Source organism: Prionailurus viverrinus, chromosome A3 (genome assembly GCF_022837055.1).
Source record: "Prionailurus viverrinus isolate Anna chromosome A3, UM_Priviv_1.0, whole genome shotgun sequence".
Lineage (NCBI taxonomy): Eukaryota > Metazoa > Chordata > Mammalia > Carnivora > Felidae > Prionailurus > Prionailurus viverrinus.
Window position 1 is genome coordinate 31,303,507 of NC_062563.1, and position 18,713 is coordinate 31,322,219.

Genomic DNA, 18,713 nt, shown 5'->3' on the forward strand with positions numbered 1-18,713 from the left:
GGAAATGTTATTCTATTCTTTCTTCGATACTCTTCTCTTCCTTCCATTCTTGGTTCTTCTTCGGCAATGTCTCCAATCCTCTTTCTCTAGCACTGCCTGTCCGTCCATCCATCCATCTGTCCCTGCCCCGATCCCTCAAGTCTTGTAATATTTTCACTCAAACCTCCATCTCCTTCTTTTCCTAGAATTCTGCAGCTAACCTGGGGCACCTGGGTGGCTCAGTCGGTTAAGTGTCCAACTCTTGATTTCGGCCTCAGGTCATGATCTCACAGTTCATGGGTTTGAGCCCTAAATCAGGCTCCAAAATGCTGGTGGAAAACCTGCTTGGGATTCTCTCTCTCTCTCTCTCTCTCTCTCTCCCCCTCTCTCTCACTGCCCCTTCCCTGTTGATGTGTGTGTTTTCTCTCTCTCTCCCTCCCTCCCTCAAAAAATAAATAAACTTAAAAAAAAAAAAGAATTCTGTAGTTAATCTAACTCACAGATTGGGTTTGCTGCAGGACTCTTTTGTTCACTGCCTCCATAATAAGCTATAATTTGGTAATTTTGTTTTGCATCTGAAAGCAGTCTGTCCTGTTTTAAGACAAGTCCCTTTGATAGCATGCCCTCTTAAATCCACTGAACATACCAATTAGTGAATTTTTTTTAAGTTTATTTATTTTGAGAGAGAGAGAGAGAGAGAGCATGAGCAGAGGAAGGGCAGAAAGAGAGGGAGAGAGAGAAAATTCCAAGCAGGCTCCTTGCTGCCAGTGTAGAGCCCAACACGGGGCCCAAACTCATGAACCGTGAGATCATGACCTGAGCCAAAGTCGGGCGCTTAACCGACTGAGCCACCCAGGCGCCCCCCCAATTAGAGAATTTAAGTCTTCTCTACAGTTATTAAAACAATTTGGTACTTGGAGAAAAAAATAGGCAGATCAATAAAACAATACAGCATATAGAAACAGACCCAAATATATTTGGGAACATAGAATGTGGGCTACATCTAAATAGCAAGGGAAAGATAAATTTTAAAAATGTTGCTGGAGAATTGATTAGCCTTTGGAAAGGGGAGGAGGGGAAAGCTAACCCCCTACTTTACTCCTTCCACCAAAAGAAATGATATCTGTATAAAAAATTTCAACATTAAAACATAAAATGCTGGGGCGCCTGGGTGGCGCAGTCGGTTAAGCGTCCGACTTCAGCCAGGTCACGATCTCGCGGTCCCTGAGTTCGAGCCCCACGTCGGGCTCTGGGCTGATGGCTCAGAGCCTGGAGCCTGCTTCAGATTCTGTGTCTCCCTCTCTCTCTGCCCCTCCCCCGTTCATGCTCTGTCTCTCTCTGTCCCAAAAATAAATAAACGTTGAAAAAAAAAATTAAAAAAAAAAAACATAAAATGCTGGAAGGAAACATAGGATATATATAAACTTGAAGTGGGAAAAACTTTCCTATGAAAGACTCAAAATCCAGAAGGCATAATTGAAAAAAAACCAAAATGGAACCAATCTGTAAAGATTTTCAACTTCTGTTTAGAAAAAAATTTTTTACCCTGTCCAAAGTCAAAAGTCAATGACAACTTGGGGGAAAACATTTACAATACATGTGACAAAGGGCTAATGTCATTAATACGTAACATTAGCGAATGCCATTAATATATAAAATTAGCTAATGTCATTAATATGCAAAATTAATAAATCCATAAGAAGAAGATTCTACACCCAACAGAAAATCAGGCAAAGAACATGAATACTTTCACAGAATTCACAGAAAAATAAATTAAAATAGTTAACACATTTACGAAGAGATGTTCAACCTCCCTAATCACTATTTTTGTATTTGCCAGATTGATAAAAAGCAAGTAGTCTCATGGCCCAAATGTGGGGCTTCTCCGGGGTCCCATCGCTCTACCTGTGTTGGGTGATCTTAGCAAGACCATCGCTATGCATCAGACCTACTGGCTCGTGTTGCCTCCATCTTTGTTTCCAACCTGAACTTCTCCCCACCTTTTTTCTTACTTTTACAAGTCTTGGGTGAGGGGTGTTAGGAAAATAATAGCCTACCACACGGTTGAATTAAAACTACAGGTAACTGGGGCCCCTGGGTGGCTCAGTCAGTTGAGCGTCCAACTCTTGATTTCAGTTCAGGTCACGATCTCGAGGTTCATGTGGCTCTGCACTGACGGCATGGAGCCTGCTTGGGATTCTCTTTCTCCTTCTCTCTCTGATCCTCCCCCACTTGCACTCTCTCTCTCAAAATAAAGAAATAAACACAGGGGCGCCTGGGTGGCTCAGTTGGTTGAGCTTCCGACTTCAGCTCAGGTCATGATCTCACAGTTTGTGGGTTCGTGCCCCACATCGGGCTCTGTGCTGACAGCTCGGAGCCTGGAGCCTGCTTCGGATTCTGTCTCCTTCTCTCTCTCTGCCCCTCCCCACTTGTGCTCTGTCTCTCAAAAATAAATAAATGTTAAAAAAAATTTAAAAAAAAAAAACAAGAAAGAAACACAAAATAAAATAAAATAAAATAAAATAAGTAACTGATTCTAGGACCCAATCCTTTCTTTGTCTGTCTTGAGACCAACACCTGCATCCCCCTTCACAAGCTTTGCAACTATCACCACAAATCACTGGCTGCCTCCAACCAGTTGGGGGTTTTGGAGGGGGGAAGGGGACAGGGGTGGAGAGGGCTGGGGGAGACGGGAGTGTGTGTGTGTGGGGGGGGGGTGTCAGCTAAATTAACATTCACTTTAAGGCAAACACAGCAGCAGAGCTAACAAAGGGCCGGAAATTTAGAGTTCAGTCTGATATTCCTTAAACAGAGTATTGTTCCTCGCACAAGGAGGGGTCGGAGGAAGATGGTCGATGGGGCTGGAATGTGGATTCAATTGGACACTTCCTCCAAGGCGCCTGCCAATGTCTGCAGCCTCGGAGAGAGGGATTTGTTCGGTGGCTGTTGCAACTCTTCTGCCTTGTCTCTTATTATCAAGAATTTGCGGAGCACTCTGGGACTCCAAAATGCTTTGTAAGGATCACTTACAAGCAACGCTTCCACGATGCCTTGAGGATGCACAAGTGGCAAGCCACCATCTCTCTGATGAAGAGCCAACAAGATGGGGAGGAAGGCCGGGCTTCCCACATCGGCCAGCATCTCAGACACAGAACTGAAACGGCTCACGGTTCACAGCTTCCCACACAGAAAAAGAAGGGGAGAGAAAGGGGACACGGATGAAGGACAACTCTGACACAACACATAAACCTTATAGAAAAAGAATTTTATGGGGCGCCTGGGTAGTGCAGTCGGTTAAGTGTCCGACTTCAGCCAGGTCACGATCTCGCGGTCCGTGGGTTCAAGCCCCGCGTCGGGCTCTGGACTAATGGCTCAGAGCCTGGAGCCTGTTTCCGATTCTGTGTCTCCCTCTCTCTCTGCCCCTCCCCCGTTCATGCTCTGTCTCTGTCCCAAAAATAAATAAAAAACGTTGAAAAAAAAATTAAAAAAAAAAGAAAAAGAAAAATAACTTTATAAAAAGCTATTTATCAAAAATATTTTGTAATGTGGTGCTGCTCTTTGGGAGTCTAAATCCTATTTACAACTACTGAACTTCCTCTGTGAACAGAGTCTTCCACTCCTCAAGCATTCTAATTTTTTTTTAACGTTTTTATTTATTTTTGAGACAGAGAGAGACAGAGCATGAGCAGGGGAGGAGCAGAGAGGGAGGGAGACACAGAATCGGAAGCAGGCTCCGGGCTCCAAGCTGTCAGCACAGAGCCCGATGTAGGGCTCGAACTCACGGAGTGTGAGATCATGACCTGAGCTGAAGCCGGATGTTCAACAGACTGAACCACCCAGGCGCCCCTCCTCAAGCATTCTAAATCAGCACGACTTCCCTGTAGAAAGACTTTAAGAGGTGGAGTGTATGTTGAACCACATCTGATAAAAGGTCTGGAGATGTGCGAAATATCGGGCTTGCCACATCGGGACACGAGCCTCCCAGGGTTTAGTCACACTGAAGACCCGCTGGGGCCACCAACGAGTCAGTCCTTCCTACTGGCACTGACATCATGCCTTGGCAGAATGTTCTAGGTGCTCCTCGGCTCCCTCAAATGCCTGGGCAATACCATGTACCTTGCTGTTGCAACCTAGTTTGTATGTTTCACGTGACTACCCATCCATTACTTCCTGCTTGCACCAAAGACAACCTGGGGACACGACCCTCCTTAAGATCCAAGAGAACGTTTTGACAGAGGAGAGGTTCCTACACAACTGGAGGGTGACACCCCAGCCACAGAGACTTTCTGGGTCTGCTTTTCACGCTCTGTGTCCATGCTCCTCTACAGACCCAAGCAAACTCACATGCTCCCCAGACCCTGATCCAAAACTTAGCTCCTCCTTCAAAGTGTCCCCGCTGCCCCTGGGCAGTGTCGGGGGCAGGCGCTCATGCCTCAACCTGCCCTCCACCCCAGCACTTAACCACCACACAGAAACCATCCATCTGGTGTTTCCATTATCATTATTTCTTCCAGGGAGGGAGCGGGTTCCTGCTGTCTTAGGTAAGAGGATTCCTAGAAGCAGAGCCCCAAACAAGGATTTGGGGGCACATGAGTTACTAAGGAAGTGTTTTCGAGAGAAACCTGTGCGCAAGTAAGGGAAGCAGGGCCGGGCCGGGGAAGGAACTGGGTCACTGGGGTTCAGCTGGACCCCAGCCATAGCCTGATCCCATGGGAACTCCGGCGTGTGAATAACTCCACAGAGTTGTCCCTGCTTCAGACAGGCCGGCCAGGCTTTGCTCCCGTGCGCCAGTCAGCCATCAGCTGAGAGCCCCTCTGGGAGGAGGGTCCCAGGACTGGGAACAGTTCCCAGGACTGGGAAGCAGCTAAGACTCACGAGCAATCCACTTTCTCCCACCACCCTCAGGCTGGGAGGAAGCAGCTGGGGGCAGGAGACAGCCAGGTGCCGCTGGCTGGAGGCTAAGTTGCAGGAATGGGGGCAGACTTGCCCCAGCTCCGGACCAGTCAAACCCCTGCAGCTGTTGCACAAAGGATCCCTCCCTCTTCCTTTTCACGGACTCCCCCACTCACAGGTGTCTCCAGCCTCCCCAAGAATAAATGAGGGGCCGTGCAAGCCCTTGAAAGTCACCGGCTCAGCTTCCTGTGAGGAAGGCAAACATTAAGCACTCAAGAAGCTCAAGGAGGTGGGAAAAGGCATCCAAAGCTCTCTTCGAAGAGAGCAAGGTCTCCTGTGTTCTCAGCTCTTGGTTGCTCCAGACTCCGGTGCCCTCACTCCCTTACTGTCAGGGGGCCTGGAGAACACACCATAGTTGGTTCTGGTCTCACAGCATCCCCGGGACGCTGGCTAATCCCTACCGTTTCTGTTCTGGCCTAGACACAAAAGAACTGAAAAGCCCCCAGAGGGAGAAGGGCAAATGCAGAACAGAAAGGCTGGCAACCCCTGGCAGGAAAGTCCAGAGTGAGATAAAGAACCCCACTCCATTTCCCAAACTCTCTTCCTGGTGGCACAGCAGGAGCCAGGCTTGAGCTCAGCAACCGGGGTAGGATGGGGGCCGGGGGCAACAGCCGGTTTCCAGCACCCAGGCAGTCCCAGTATCTAAGAAAGTACAGCTAGGAGAACGAGACAGGCTGGGGGAGGGGACGGCCTGCCGCAGAGAGTTCCCAGGGGGGCAAACCCCACAGAGCCGCCCTCTGACCAACGAGAGGGATGTGCAGTCTGCTAGGCCTCGGCCGAAACCAAGGCGGGAAGGAGAAGCAGCTGCCTTGAGTCACAGGACACCTCAGAGGTTCTCATTCTAGCACTCATTAAACTCTCCCTGAGGATGGGGCTCGGGGTGGGGGTGGGGGGTGGGTGGCAAGAGGAGTTGATTTTAAATTCCTGATATCCAGGCTGCAACTCATACTGATTACAGCAGACCCCCTGAAAGGGGCCCAGGCAGGACCGCTTTTTTCAAAGTTTACTTATTTTGACTAAGACACAGCATGAGCAGAGAGAGAGGGAGACAGGGAATCCCAAGCGGGCTCCGTGCTGTCAGCGCAAAGCCCGACGCGGGGCCCAATCCCACGAACCTCGAGATCACGACCTGAGCGGAGATCAAGAGTCGGAGCTTAGCTTAACCGACTGAGCCCCCCAGGGGCCCCGCATGAGCAGTTTTAAAGCCTTCGCAGGTGGTGCCAATGTACAACCAGGGCTGAGAACGATCGTAAAGTCCGATAGGGATAGAGCTGTGTAGAGTGAGGACACCAAGAAATGTGCCCCAAAGCAGCCTTTCAAGAATGGAAGGAATGGGATCTTTTCAAAGCAAACTAAGTTGGATCTTTAGCACCCCCTCCCCGTTACTAATCTTTCAAAGGGGCGAGGGGACAGTGTAGAGCATCGCAAAGGATCAGTGTGTGCAGGGCCACAGCTAGCTGATGCAAAAGGGCTCCGTCATGCAGGGCACCGCACCACAGAAGCCAGGAAACCAGCCCCAGGCTCCAGATACAAAGGAAATGCTCGCTGGAGGCCCACAGCTTCCCCTTTTGGGGCCTGTCCCCACCTCTTCTCTGAGTGCTGCCCTGCCTCCCGGGGACAATCGGGACCCCTGGGTTGAAGCAGAAAGTTATCTCACACAGCACTTCATACTATAGTGTTAAAGACTTTCTCATCAGGTCTCCTGAGAGACTCCGTTTAGTCACCAAGCAGTGACAGAGGAGATAGTCCCCCTGCATTTCAGCTCCTTGGTATAGGGGCAGGAAGAAGTGTCGATGGCAAACAGGAAACCCCAACCCTATTGCGCCACACGAGGAAGGACACAAGAGTTGTGGGCTGGGACCCTGCCAAGTTCTAGAGATTGCAAGCGATTCCACCTCCTGGTTCCTGAACCTGAACTTGATCCTGTCCCAGACACGGGCAAAATTCAGGCTGCTTGGGAAGGAAATAGGGCACATTTTGCCTTCCACCTGCCTGCTTTATTCAATGAAAGGCCCACTTACTGGCCAGGACCGTGACCTCTCCAGGACCTGTTCACCCCACTGATCTTCCCCTCTCTGAATGCACTTCCTCTGTCCCCTTTTCCAGGCATTTAGGCCTCCAGTGACCCACCCACACAGCTCTCCCAATCACTCTGCTCGAGAAAGAGTCTGGCACCAAACACTGCCAAGGGCCGTAGGGTTAAGGTCAAGTGTCCCAAGTGTATGTACTGCACTTTCGCAGCTTTACATTTGACTGTGAATGAAAGGCTTTGCCAATTGCCACCTCAAAAGCCCTCTAAGCATCAAGAAAGGGCGAGTGAAAGGTATTTGGGAAGAGGCTGACAGGTGGAAAGGGGCTTAGTGCAAGAGAACTAGCAGAACACTCGTCTCAGGAGGCACCTTGACACCTGTTTCCCCCACAAATCAGGAAAAGAACAATCACAATATTATCACCGTGCTAATAATAAAATACCCAATGCGAATAATAGACAGCTACCCTAAATAAGAGTTTACTATGGGCCACCTAGTATCTGCTTGGACCCGTCGAATCCCCACAACAACCCCATGAAGAAAGAAACCCTAATACCCCCATTTTGCAGATGAAGCCAAGGAGGCACAAAGACGCTAAGTAGCTTGTCCCAAAACACACAGCCAGGAAGAGACGGAGCTGGGGTCAAACGTCGGACTGTGTGGCGGAGAAGCTGAAGCCCTCGAGTTCTTGCCAAGAAAGCTTTCTCGAGAGGAAGGGGGAGAAAAGAGTTTTCAGCGACAAATCGGCTGACCCAGCCATATCCAGAGGGGTGGTTCTCACACTGGAGGGTGTACCCGAATCCCCTGGAGGGCTCATCACATACAGACTCCTTTCCCCCTCCCCCCAGTTTCCGATTCAGTACTTCTGGATGGGAGAATGTGCATTCCTCGCGGGCTCCCAAGTGATGCTGCCACTGCCGGTAACAAGGCTCTAGAAGCTTTATCTTATTCCTTACAAGAAAGAACCCATGGGGAAGGCTTTATTTTCACCGTTTTACAGATGAGGAAACAGAAGGTCCCAGAGGTTAGGCAACTTGTCCCAGGTCACAGAGCTGACAAGAAGCCCGGGGCTCCTTCTGTGGTACCCTGGCGAAACGCCAGACATGGGGGAACGGGCTGAGCAGGACAGGCAGGGATAGGCTGGCTTTAGCGGCCAGCCATGGTGGGTCCAGGAGTCCTGGGGAGGGGAGGTAAGTGAGACAGACAAGCCATAGGTAAAGCAGACCCTGCGCGAGCCAGGGATGGAGACCTTGTCCAGGGACCTGGGCACCTGCAGTGTCACAGAACCACAGACCCTAAGTCACATCTACCCTCTGTCTAAAGAATGAGCTAGCTTCACAGTCGTGGGTCCCACAGACCACCTGCTCCCCCAGCCCGGAAAAAGCCTGGGGGCCTGACTGATGACAGATACGAGGCCTTTGCTGATGGGAAACTTGGTTCCCATCCCAGGAGGCAGCCCCTGCCTGCCTGTCCCACTGTCCAGATGAGCAGCTGAGACTCAAGCCATGCTGGGTTCCTCCCTCAGGCAGCTTGGTGTGCAAAGCCCCTGCTCTTTCCACAGTCGGCTGGCACGGACCCCGTCCTGTTCTGCTCAGGCCTTCCGTGCACTGATCTGAGTCCCCAGTGAGGTCGGGGCAGATATGAGGAAATGGTCCTGGGACTCCTGCCAGAAGGGCCTGCCTCCCACTCCACACCAGCGGGCGGGTGGCCAGGTGAGTGACCTGGAAAGTCACCACGGGTACTCACCCAAACAATCACCTCGCAGGCCCGGATGAGCAACTACTTGTTTATAGGAAAGTCCCACCGGCGTCCACGAGCTTTTGACCTTCTGGATGGATGTTTAGAAGGAAATCCAAAGGCCCTTAGGCTCCTATCAGAGAACCAGGGTGTTGGAGCAGGACGGAAAAAAAAGGCACTAAGGAAGTAAAAAAACGCACGCATGCGTGTGTGTAGAATTTAGACTCTGGCTCAGAGAAACTAAAGACTTAGAAATCTAACCCTCCAATCTGACAGACCTGCCGAGGAAGGGCCTGGTTACATCCACCTCCCTAAAGCAGCACCTTCGTCATCTTTAACCAGAAGGGCCTCGCCAAGATTACCCCCTTCAGGGGCTAAACTCCAACAACTTGGGAAACTCTCTATGGCTGGCTTGGCCTGAGGAAAAGAACGGGAAGTTGGTGGAGGAAACACTGGCCCTAACCAGGCAAATAAGACAGCATTTCTTGACCTGCATCTCTCAGAACCAAGAGCTATTTTACAGGGTAGTTTAATGTTGTACCTCGGGAAGGGTGAATTAGGCTTTCCTCCAGCCCAATAATGATGGGGTTTAGGTGGAGCCCCGACCCACGGGGAGGGCCCAAGGTCTGGATGAGTCCTTGCCTTGGGGCCCCCACTCGCTATCTGTGGTTAGCATCTCGGCTCTGCGGGGACATGCTGACCGATCTGGGCAGGTGAGGAGGGGCTGCCTTCAGTTCTCTGTTTCTGACAAGCACAGGTTTCTTTCTGGCCACTCTTCCTGTTTACTTAGTGATTTCTCTGAGACCCATCTCTGACCTCACTTCCCCTTCCTCAGGGAACCCCAGCAGTTTTTCCTTTTTTGGTGCTCTACGCTAAGATTCTGAGTTTTGTGTGCAGAGATCTTGGGGTTTCTGCTCCTGGCTACCCGGGGCCAGGATTGGAAACCCAAGAGCCAGGAGGGTGGGCCTCCTTCACCCCACCCACCCCCCAAGTTGGGCAGGTTCCTTGCACTTCAGAAGCAGTAAGGAAGGGACAGCAAAGGAAGAATCCAATGTGTGATGGGCCCTCCCTGGGGGCAGCCATGGTGGGGCATCTTACATCCACCTTCCTTTAACCCCCTAAACCTCCTGTGCATGTGGAAAAATTCACTCTCACGCAGCAGATCTCAGACCCGTCCAACTACCAGGAGAGATGGCTCATCTGGGGGTTTCCAGAACATTTCCAGGAGGCTGAGGGGAAGTTTTCCACAAAACCACATTCACACCCTCTTCTGCCTGCCCTACAACCAGCCAAATGACCCTAAAGAAAAATCAACAGCATGAAAAACAGGACTTCTCCTCAAAATGGGCTTCAAAGGCCATCTCTGTAAAATCTTTACAGAGATTCCCCGACTGTCTAGGAATAAAAGAGCAGCCTCCCACGGGGCAGAGAGGGAACAGACAGGGCCAGGTAAAGAAACTTCCAGAGTCCAGTGGGCAAGTCTGTCCTTCCCAGACCTACATCCTATGGCTGACCCCCTGGAGAGCCTGACAGGCCCTTCCGGGAACTCACTTACCAAGAAAGTTCAAGCTTTTCCCACAGAACAAGGTGTTCCAGAGAAAAGCCACGTGATCCACTCCCGTGACACCTGAACACGTGACCTGGTTTCCCAATTCTGGGTCCTAAAGCTTCCCGACCCCCTCTTACCTCAGACTCAACCTGAGTTGATAAAGCTGAAGCATACACACCATCTCCCCTGTTCCCCACCCCACTATACCATGTGCCTGATTATCTTGTCACAGGCATAAGAAAGTAATCCTTATCTCAAATGTCTGTATAACCAGCTGTAAGATCCCGTATGGAGCTTTAGGAAGAGGGCACCGACTATCTAAGGCTACCACCCATGTCTCCAGAGCACTTGGGGCCTCATGGACCCCCACCAACTAAAGTCCTCCCTGCATGCCAGGCAGGTCACCCTGCCTGTGGACAGAACATTCAGCAGCCATAACCACAGCCACCATGGTGGGCACTGAGTGGGTCAAGTTGAGCCTCAGAGCCCGGAACACACAAAGGATGCTTGAAACTGAAATGGGGAGGATCTCATTCTCAATCTTCAAGGAAGATGGCCTCAACAACTCACCTCCACCTGGTTTGGACCTCACTCACTACAGGACAGCTCTTACGTTCAAGGCACAGTGAACCCCAAGACTGTAAGTGGAATAGGGGCTGTGGGGGGCTTGAGGGTAAGGAGTGGGAAGCTAATGTTCAATGGGTACAGAGTCTTTGTGTGGGATGATGGAAAAGTCCTGGAAATGGATACTGGTGATGGTTGGAAAACAATGGGAATGCACTTAATGTCACTGCTGTTGTCTGAATGTTTGTGTCCCTCCACATTCATATGTTGAAATCCTAACCCAAAATGTGATGGTATATGGGGCGCCTGGGTGGCTCAGTCGGTTAAACGTCCGACTCCGGCTCAGGTCATGATTGCACCGTCCGGCCCGTGAGTTTGAGCCCCGTGTTGGACTCTGTGCTGACAGCTCAAAGCCTGGAACCTGCTTCGAAGTCTGTATCTCCCTCTCTCTCTCTCTGCCCCTCCTCCACTCACGCTCTGTCTCTGTCTCTCTCAAAAATAAATAGACATTTTTAAAAAAAACTTAAAAAAAAAAACACGTGATGGGATGAGGAAATGGGGCCTTTGGGTATGATTCATAGGGGTGACACCACCCTCATGAATGGGATTGGCACCCCCATAAAAGAGATCTCATGGAGCCCCCCCCCCCCCATCCTTTCTACCATGTGAAGGTATAATGCAAAGTCAGAGACCTGGAAAAGGCTCTCACCCGCCCATGCTGACACCCTGACCTTGGACTTCCAGCCTCCAGAACCATGAGAAAACATTTCTGTAGTTTTTAAGTCACTCAGTCGGTGATATCACGTTACAACGAACCCAATGGACTAGACAGCCCCTGAACTGTACATAAAAGGCGTAGATTTTATATTATGTATCTTTTACCATAATTAAAAGTAAAAAAATAAGTATTTAACTTAAAAAAAAGACTAAGATCAGGGGCGTGTGGGTGGCTCAGCCGGTTACGCGTCTGACTCTTGATATCGGCTCAGGTCATGATCTCGCAGTCATAAGATCGAGCCCCACGTCAATGCTTGGGATTCTGTCTCTCTCCCTCTCTCTCTGCCCCTTCCCCACTCACGCTTTCCCTCGCTCTCAAAATAAATAAATATATTTTTTTTAAAGACGAAGATCAGTATCTCCCCAAATTTCACCAGAGACAATCACTATGAACATTTTGCCATACATCCTTCCAGAGACAAATATAAAACAGAGGGTATGATACATTTTACAAATAGCGCAGTTCAGTAACCTGCTTTTTAGAAATATATTTTTCCACAGGAATAGATGCACATCTGTACCCTGTATTTTCTGTGGCCACACAGTAATCCAGCGTATAGATAGATATGCGGGTCTTCCCTTCCATCCAGAAGCCGAGCGTTCCTGTGAAACTTTTGTGAGCCCAAGTGGTATAAAGCGAAGAAGCAATTCCCATGAATTTGTATGGAAAAATGTTTTAGCACTCCTAGACCCCAAAAAGAACTTAGGCTTTTCCGACACCTCAGGCCACATCTTGCTAACGGATACACAAAATAAATTGAAACAAGCACAGGTGCTCACAAACCCAGTTCAAGGCTCTGAGGCTCGATGCCGACATGCTGAGTGTTGGGCCCAGGGAAGGAGCCTGGCGGGACCACTCTCAGGGCTCAGGTTGTACGTAGCCTCCACACTAGTTTGCTGCAAAACAAACACTGAAGGCTATTTCTGCTTTTCACCTATTTTCATAAAAGTGAAAATCCCCTTCAGATTTCTTTCTGTTAGAAAAAAACAGGTACAAAGGTAGATCTTTCATAAAAGCCAAGCAGCATAAAGGCAAAGAACTTTCAAAAAGCTAGGGATACCTTGTACCATAAGAACAAGCTTCCTTTTGTTGGGATTTAGTCTCCATTTTGGTGGTGGTTATTATTACAAACAACGGTGCAAGGGACATCCCTGTGCACGTATTTTCCTGCACCTGTCCAATTATACCCTTAGGGTAAGACCTCCTACCAGTGGCATTGCTGAGTCAGGGACTCCCTCAAGAGGACTGTCAACCGAGACTTAGGAGTAAAACCGCACCAGGGATTCTGGATTCTGTCATACGAAAGTCTCCTTCTCCATGTGGACTTCTCTTGGCTTTCACTTGGAGGTCTGTGACATTGCACTGTGGTTCAGGAAAGTGGGGACAGTCTTCCAAAAGACACAAGCTCCTCTCTCCCCACCACCCAGGCCTCCTCAGGGGACCCGCCATGCCTGTGTCATGAAGAGAAATGGGTACACAAGGAAGGCAGAACGTGGCTGGGCTAATCTCTACTGAATTGCCTTTTGTCAGCAGGGAAGACCACGGCAAAAGGCTCTAACAGGGCCCAGTGCTGAGTGCCCTGTGGTGCACAATAGAAGTATGGACACATGAAAGATTCTCCTTTGTGAAAGGTTTTGTTTTTGAGTGGATGCAAGAAGAATGCAGTGGACTCTTCCTAAAGAGACCCAGGGGCAGAAGGATCTAGTGGAAGCATCTAATTCTTTACCCCGGAGATGGGGAAACTGAGGCCCCGAAAGACAACAGCATAAACATTTCAATAGTCTTTGAGTAAACCCCAGAAGCATCTCACACAGAGTGATTCAGCCGGCTGTTCAAGGGCAGAGCTTGAACATACCCCGAATTGTGGACGCCTCGTACAATTCTTACCCCCCTTAACTTGGTATACAAAATTGAAAATTAAGATCACTGAGGCCACATCCCAGCTCGGTCATGGTCAGCTACGAACTAGAGCTGCTCCTACTGGCTCTCAAGGGCTGACTATGTACATTTCTTCCCGACTTAGTGTTCACGGCGCCATGTTGGTAACTTGAAATCATCCCAGGGCTTCCCCCCAACCTCTAGAGAGTCAGTTGTTCAAAATGTATCACTGGTCACAGCTTAGGTGTGAAAGCCATGAGCAGATGAGCTCAGTTTCCTCTCCTCGCCTAAGGATAGCTTATTTCCAAAGCATTGGCCATTCATGGGCCATCATAATACCCGCTCCCAAATCCACCACGGCCCCTTCTATATTAATCAATGAGCAGCAAATGTCTGCCTGAATGCCTGCTCTGCGCCAGGCTCCTGTCTGAATGCACATCACAATATCACCGTGAGACAGTTACAGTTTCCATCTTACAGTTAGGGAAACTGAGGCTCAGAGACTTTAAAATACTGTTTACATTTACCGGTAAATGACTGCGAACTAAATCCTATCCTGGGCTGGTCTCCCCTGGAAGTTGACCCTCAAACAAGAATCTGAGTGCAAGTGGAAGAGGGCTGGGAAAGTGAGACAGGGAAGGGACAGCAGCCAGTGAAGGGAGCCAGTTACTAGGCAACTCTGACGGCACAGCACGTGCCCCTAAGTCACCCCAGCAGAGATGTGAGGGAATTGGGGTATTTATCACCTTCTCTCGTCAGTCACTGGTTGAGGCCAACGGAACATGGGAAGGATGCTGACAGCATGTATTACATTGCCAGGTATCATGCAGCCGAAAATGTTAAAACCACATTCAAACTCCAAATCCAATATTCTGCATTACTCTTTTAGAAATGAGCAGTTAGGGGCGCCTGGGTGGTTCAGTCGGTTAAGCATCTGACTTCGGCTCAGGCCATGATCTCATGGTTCCTGAGATCGAGCCCCACGTCTGGTTCTGTGCTGACAGCTCAGAGCCTGGAGCCTGCTTCGGATTCTGTGTCTCCCTCTCTCTCTGCCCCTCCCCTCCCTCTCTCTCTAAAATAAACAATAAAAAAACATTAAAATGAGCACTTAATCTAACAAACACAAAATCTCACAATCTAACAAAAAACAAAATCTCACAAATCTAACTGAGTGCCCAGTATGGGTAAAGCACCATGCTGGTCAACTAAACCTATCTTGCCAAATCACTTGGTGTTGAGATGCCCAAGGACAGCACAAGGTAGCTTCTTGTCAAGTTTTATCAATGGAATGAATAGGCAAAGTCCTTCTAAGTCACTTTGCTCATCCCACGGGAATTAGCCAAGAGCCCCTCCCCACCCCCCTACTTCTGGGAAAGGTTTCCTTCCCTGATTCAGCCGCAGCTGACTTGGGCAGGAGTTCTGCATCCTCAAGCTGTCGTCCCAAGCAGCCGTGCCAACCTGTGATTACAGGCTCCAGAGTCTGCCTGCCATCCCAGGGCTGATCAAAAATGACCCACTGGACGCCCCGCTGGCCGAGTCTGGAGGACTTCCCTGTTTACTGTGCCCGCTTCCCTCCATTCTCACACAGACATCTCCTCCAGGGGAACCCGGAGGCAGGCCAAAGAAATGAAACCAGCAATCACAGGCCTGTGGGAGCTTACCCCACCTTAAGGACTTATTTAAAATTCTTCTGGAGATGCGGGGAGGTGCTTAAATAGGGCAGTGGGTCATTAGGGTAAATCACTGGACCCTACTGTAAAGAGTGGTGGCAGAAGCAGGGAGGTGGCAGAAAGGGACCGCCGCCCCAGTTCTGTAAACCGCATGGTCGCAGCTCTCAGCAACTGTCTTGAAGACAGAGAGACTGGACGTCTTCTGTTCCGAGCACACTGCGGAGACCTGCCCAGCTTCTCACCCTGGGGGAGAGAAGGAGACACAAGGCAAATCCCAGTCCATTTCCTAGCCTCTCAGCAGAATTCGCTGGCAATCTCGTCCTGCCTCCACACCCCCTCCCGGTGAGGACGCTTCCTACCCGGGTACCCGGGGAGGACCGAAGGCAAGAATCAGGCCAACGTTCTTTTGTGCTTTGGGACAGCCTTTGGCACTCCAGCGGAGGTGCCAGGATGTGTGGTCCTGGGCACGGCTCCAGCCAACTCTCTCGGCCATTCCTAAGCAGCTCACGCACAGAAGGCAGACACGAAGCCTGGCTCTGGGGCCCCAGAAAACAGACGAAGAAATCAAAGCAAAACCAGTGGGTGACTGACAGGCCCCAGGTAGGACAGCGCATCTGAGAACAGGGGGGATTGAGGGACTGAGAAGAAGGTCGTATACCACTCCTAACTAACTTCCAAGACAACACAAACTGGAGAGAGATCCTGGAGCCCCAAACAGAAGCAGTGCAGACATGCAGAGAGGCAGGCGGGCTCTGGAGCCCCCGTGGCAGAATGAGACCCCCTCGGGAAGGTGGGGATGCTGCCAGGGGAGGAACACAGGCACAGGTGCACATGCCCTGGCCCACGCAGTCAGGTGCAGAGGGCACACACCCCACCTTCCCCTGGAGGGGGGCAGGCCTGGGGGCTCCAGGTCCCCCGGCCTCCTTTCAGCCCGGCTACCTGAAGATACCCCTCATTTTAACCGATCTCACCAGCACAAAAATAAGGGCAAGGAACATGGGATATATCTGGGCTACCCGCCCCCCGCCCCACCGCTAGATGATCCTGCCTCTCAGTACGGCACCCCTGCTCTCCTGTCTTCTGAAGGAGGGGCAGGACTCCCCGCTCAGCGTCCCCAGCACAGGGAATCCCCAACTGTCCCAGCCCACCCTCCCAGGTGCCCAGGCAGGCTGTATCTACAGCTTCCTCTCCTTCTTCCAGGGCAAGAACTATCTGCTATCTTTCCCAACCTACCCCACCTCTCCGAGCTCAGCCACCAACTGAGACCTTCTTGTGGCCTCCCACGGCCCAGCAGGCTGCGGCAGTTCCCAGGCATCAGGCTGCCTGATCCAGAGCAGAAAGCTGGTGCCCACCCTCACTTTGCCACTCCAGGGTCACTGCTCCCAAGTGGGCACCTCCCAGGCTGACTCCACACTTAGTCCCTGGGACACTGCATTTGGACACAAGCTAAAAACAAAACAAAAACAAAAATAACCCTCAAAATAACCCATATCTCTTAGCGGTGAGAACTTTCTTTAATTCCTCAGACCACCTGCAGAAAAAGTTCCCAGGAAATAAATGTGGATTGATAAGTAAAATAAATCCAACCCCAGATTCCTCCTCCAGATGCTCTGGCAAGAAGGCCTCTGGCTCTGAATCACAGCTGTTTAAAAGAATCATTGTTTCTAATTCTTTCCTCCCATTGTACCAAGATCAACTGTGGCAGGAACAGAGTCTCACTCCAGGATGAATTGTTATTTGTCAGCTCACTGGTTCAAACTTTCATTCATCACATTAAGGTACTTACTATAAACCTGGCCAGCACTAGTCACAGCCTCTCTCCTCTGGGAGAACCCGGATTCCGGACACCTGGGAAGCCTAGCGCTCAGCTCCTGCTGTCTTTGAGGCGCAGAGGTGCTGTGAACAACCCAGCACCCACAGAGAGCCCCAGAGTAAGATGGAGCCCTCCGTCTCTCCGCCCGGCCACCTCGCCTCTCTGTGCTGTCCCCAGGGCTTTCCCAGCTTAAGAGTTGAATGCAAAGCAGGCGCCCGAAATGCAGAAGTACCCGGGTCGCCCAAGGCACCTGCCTCTCTCGGGCGAGAGAGAACGCGAAGCCGCGGTCCCCAACGACCTCAGCACTAGCTCCGTAGGCGGGCGGGGAGACCGCAAAGGGGAAGTGCCACGAGGACCGAGGGCCCCGGGCCCCTGCGCCCTCCCGGAGGAGCCTCGGGCGCGCCGCCCGCCCGCGCTGGGTGCTGGAACCCGCCTCTGGGGAACCGTCCGTTGGGCAGGGAAGATGGGGACCGGGCTGGGGTCGGGCACTCCCAGCGCTGTCCGGGCCTGCCAGCCTTGCACCTGCTGCCCGGCCCCAGCTCACCACGGAGTCCCGGGGCCCCGAAGAAGGGGTGGGAGCGCCTTCCTGTCGCCGCCCCTGGCGCGGAGAGAAGGAAGGACCCCCAGGGGTCTCGGGGAAAGACGAGCTTGGGACCACAACTTTCTCCGACCAGAAGGTGGGCGTGCAGGGGTTGGCGCCCACGCGGCCCCCGGGGAGTCCGCACGCCCAGGAACCCCGGCGGTCGGGGGAGGAGGGAGGAGACCAGGGCAGCCGAGGACTGAGGCGCTGACCTGGACCCGGCTGGGAACACCGCGGGAAAACTTTCGGCGAGGCTGGAGGGAGGCGGGGAAGAGAGGACCGGCCCGCGCCCGGCACCTTGCGCCCCGCATCCCGCGCCCGCTGCCCCGCGCCCCGAGCCTTGCCTGCGTCCCCAGCCGGCTGCATCGCCCGCGGAGTTGAAAAGTGGGGGTGCCTCGGCGGGGGCGGGGTCGTTGCTCCAGCGCGCGCCTGGGTCAGCGATCCGCGGGCCCGGCTCAAATCCAGTCGGGCAGCGCAGGCGGCGGCCGCGCGATTGGGGGTCGAGCGCCCCGCCCTCCTCGCCTCCCCTCCGCCCCTCCCGCCCCCCTGCCTTTATCCGTCCCTACCGCGTCGGATCGGCCTCTCTCCCCGCCTTTCTCTAGCTCTCCATCTCTCCCCCGCCCCTCTTCCCTCGCCTTTCTTCCTCCCCTCCTCTCCCGCCGTCCCTCCCTCCTCCCTCCTCCCCTCCCCCTGGGGGGCGGAGCTTCTCCCCTCCCTCCCAGACAATGCTGGAGCTGCGCGTCCCCTCCTTCCCAGCTTGAGAGTCGGGGCTCCGGCTGCCGGCGTCTCTTCCGGGCTGGGGGTGGGGGCGACAGGGAGGGGGTAGGAGGGCAGGGGTGGGGAGGATGGGCTGGCTTCCCTCACCCCGTTCGGCCGCCGCCCTCTTCAAGCCGGATGGAATCTCGGCCCGAGCCCCTTGGCTCGCCCAGCGCTTGTGACAGCCACTCCCAGGGAACAGTCACGCTGCCCCTCAGAGCCCACCTCGAGCGCCCCGGATTCCCCAGAGGATGTGGGATTCATTTTCTAACCCTCCCACCCCCTTATTCCAAAAAGGGTTTGAGCTGAGCAGGGGCTAAGCAAGGCCCCTTCGACTGACGGGTGGGCAGACGTGACGGTGAAGGAGGCCAAGTTTCTTTGTCCACCTCTCACCTCCCTCTCTCATCCATCCCTGGACTTCCTGGG

At 52.1% G+C, this 18,713-nt stretch overlaps 1 protein-coding gene across 5 annotated transcripts in view; it reads right to left on the reverse strand.

The window, feature by feature from the left end:
* Positions 1-18,148, reverse strand: part of RASSF2 (Ras association domain family member 2) — a 44,433-nt gene extending 26,285 nt beyond the window's left edge. Inside the window, exon 1 of one of the 5 annotated variants that reach the window (XM_047852679.1) lies at positions 18,098-18,148. The gene's annotated coding sequence lies outside the window, so the exon portion shown is untranslated. Of the gene's footprint in view, positions 1-3,009; positions 3,157-8,708; positions 9,210-16,924; positions 17,269-17,875; positions 18,047-18,097 lie in introns of those variants that run through there. The other 4 variants (XM_047852676.1, XM_047852677.1, XM_047852678.1 and 1 more) reach the window with 4 other exon arrangements.
* Positions 18,149-18,713: the final 565 nt, after the last annotated feature.